The sequence below is a fragment of the Pleurodeles waltl genome, chromosome 10 (assembly GCF_031143425.1).
Source record: "Pleurodeles waltl isolate 20211129_DDA chromosome 10, aPleWal1.hap1.20221129, whole genome shotgun sequence".
Taxonomy (NCBI): domain Eukaryota; kingdom Metazoa; phylum Chordata; class Amphibia; order Caudata; family Salamandridae; genus Pleurodeles; species Pleurodeles waltl.
The window spans coordinates 142,054,356-142,057,369 of NC_090449.1; the positions used below are offsets into that span (position 1 = coordinate 142,054,356).

The window sequence follows — 3,014 nt, forward strand, 5'->3', positions numbered from 1 at the left end:
GACAAGTTACTCATTAATTCCTTTCTAAAATTTCTGCCAAGAATTATGTCTGCTTTCCACATGGGCCAGTCTATAACTTTTTCATACTTTTAACCTCCTACTTACCTTTCCAATGGAAGAGATAAGGTTACACAGACTGAACTCCAGACATGCCTATTCCCACAACATTGACATTACAAGAAAGAACAGAGTGGACAATCAGCACTTCATGGGCTTTACTGGAACCAAGAAAGGCAAAACAAAAACAAAGCAACCATTTCACAGTGGCCTACTTTTTTTTAAAGGTATATGACTCCACGTTTTGGAATGAGCTTCCGGCTTGCATTCGTGCATACTCTGATCTATTATATTTTACTATAACACACATATATATATATATATATATATATATATATATATATATATATATATATAGCTCCCCCACCATGCACAGTTTTTCATCAAAAATTTTACTGCATATATTACATTGATATTATCAATGATGTTATCAAAGATGTCATGTGTGCCGTAATTTGCGCGTTAATTAGCAGTGCATTGTGAGGACGCAAGTGATAGTTATCTTAGGGCACGAGTTATAGTGTTATAGTTAATTGAGGTAACTCTAATCATAACAGGTGAATTTCTATGGTTTTGTGCACTTAAAATGTGAGCCTAACTATAACGTCCCTTTAACCTTTGTTTTTTTAATGGATGTCTATATTGTTTTAAATTCTATTTCCACGCTATAAAGTCCCTGTAGCCTTTGGCTTTTTTTGTGAAGTTCCAGGTTTTTTTTTTTTAACATATAGGTGGTCATTCTGACCGCGGCGGTCGGCGGTCGCCGCCCGCCAGGCGGTTCCCGCCGAAAGACCGCTCCGCGGTCAGAAGACCGCGGCGGCCACTCCGGCTTTTCCGCTGGGCCGGCGGGCGACCGCCAGAAGACCGCCGGCCGGCCCAGCGGGACAGCCCCTTCAACAATGAAGCCGGCTCGGAATGGAGCCGGCGGAGTTGAAGGGGTGCGACGGGTGCAGTGGCACCCGTCGCGATTTTCACAGTCTGCACAGCAGACAGTGAAAATCTTTGTGGGGCACTGTTAGGGGGCCCCACGGCACCTGTTCCCACCATCCTGGTTCTGGCGGTGGACACCGCCAGAAACAGGCTGGCGGGAAGGCGGTCGGAATCCCCATGGCGGTGCTGCAAGCAGCGCCGCCATGGCGGATTCCCTGGGCCAGCGGGAAACCGGCGGGAAACCGCCGGCTCCCCTTTTCTGACCGCGGCTTTACCGCCGCGGTCAGAATCGCCCAGGAAGCACCGCCAGCCTGTTAGCGGTGCTTCCGCCGCCCTCCGCCATGGCGGTCATGGACCGCCAAGGTCAGAATGACCCCCATAGTAATTTTCATTACTGTACGTTAATCCAACCACCGCCACACATGGCCTTCACCCTTGCGCAGGGGAGGTTACCTGTAAGACCTGGCCTGCAGCCAGACCCTACGGCCGACCCCTCTAACCACCAAACCCCCTGCTGTGCACAGCCATTTGGCAGTGCATGGCGGGAGTTGGCAATGGCCTGTATGGATGTGAGAATACTGTAGGTGTGAGAGGGTGTATTAGGGGTAATAGTGGCTGTGAGAGTGTTTGTTGGGTGTGAGAGTGCGAACATCGGTGTTTTAGTGGGTGCATCATTGTGTGCGCAGGCCTGTGAGTGGGTGCATGAGGGTGTCAGTGGGTCTGTGAGTGGGTGCATAACTATTTGAGTGGGTATATGAGTAGGTGTGTGAAGGTCTGACTGGGGCTGTGATTGGGTGCTCTAGGGTCTGAGTGGGTTTGTGAGTGGGTGCGTGTGTGCCTGAGTGGGTCTGTGAGTGGGTGTGTTAGTGGGAGAAAGATTGAAAGAGACAGAGAGATAGAGAGTTTTTTCATCTTAGATATACAGTATATGATATACTTCCAAGGAGATGTTTCTGGGCAAATTGAAACAAAAAATGTATGAGGAACATTTGTAACTAATAAAAAGGAGGGAAATTAGTCTGGCTGGACCCGAACCCTCAATGCTCAGGTCTATGACACTCACACGGAGCTATTCTTTTCTTATTATTGTTTATAATTTTTTAGCCCTTCATGGGCTATCTGGGACTGTGTTCCCCTGCAGTCCCATTGCTTCAGCAAGAAAGGAGCTGCTTTAAGTAGCAGCTCCATTGTTGCTGAAGCAAACCTTTCATCTCTGTTCCCCACATGCATAACTGTGTGCAGGGAACAGAGATGAAAACTCTGATTTTTGATACCCGGACCTGTTTGACAGGTCCCACTGTCAGAAAGCGGAGTGTTTGCTGTCATTGGCTTCAGCTTCACAGCTGCAACCAAGCTACAGCAAACAGCTATGTCCCAACGTTGGGCACCCTGGGACATAGCAGGAGCCGGCCCTGAGGGGTGGCAGTCCCCAGGGCCATCAGTGGCTCCATGAGGGGTGCCGTACAACCCCCCTTTAATCAAGAATGCCCTATGGAGGTAGTGGTCCTCGGCTATAATGGGGTCCAAAACGGACCCCTATCATTATTTTCTATATAGCCTAGTGAGATGGTGGTCCCCGGAGCTGCAGGGGGCCGCGCAGGCCCCCCTGAAAGAAAATAAAATGAAGCCCTGGAGTGCAGTGGGAGGGGCCAAGAGGCCCCCTCCATCAAAATGAAAACAGTGTCCCCAGAATCTTGCCCACCCCGGAGCTTATTTAAAAACAAACGTGGAGCCTGTGCTTGTTTTTTTTATATTTTTACTGCGGATTCGCGACCCTATCGCTATTCCACAATAAACATTTTTTTTTTTAAAGCTTTAAAAAAAAGCTTTTTAGCCCTGAGCGGTTCCCTTTGGGACCACAGCTAATGGGTCAAGGTGTTCATACCATGACACTTTTGTATTTTTTATTCTTTTTTTCTGGGTCTCAGCTTAGGCCGAGTCCCAACATGGCTGCTAACACTCCCATGTTGAAGTGTTGGCAGCCAATCAAATCTCAGCACAAGATCGGGAAGGGTCGCGATTTGTTT

At 48.4% G+C, this 3,014-nt stretch overlaps 1 non-coding gene across 1 annotated transcript; it reads right to left on the minus strand.

Moving 5' to 3' along the window:
- Positions 1 to 2,123: 2,123 nt before the first annotated feature.
- On the minus strand, positions 2,124 to 2,241 carry LOC138262499 (small nucleolar RNA SNORA64/SNORA10 family). The gene has a single exon (XR_011199228.1). It is a non-coding gene; the product is annotated as a small nucleolar RNA SNORA64/SNORA10 family (small nucleolar RNA).
- Between the last annotated feature and the right edge of the window lie 773 nt (positions 2,242 to 3,014).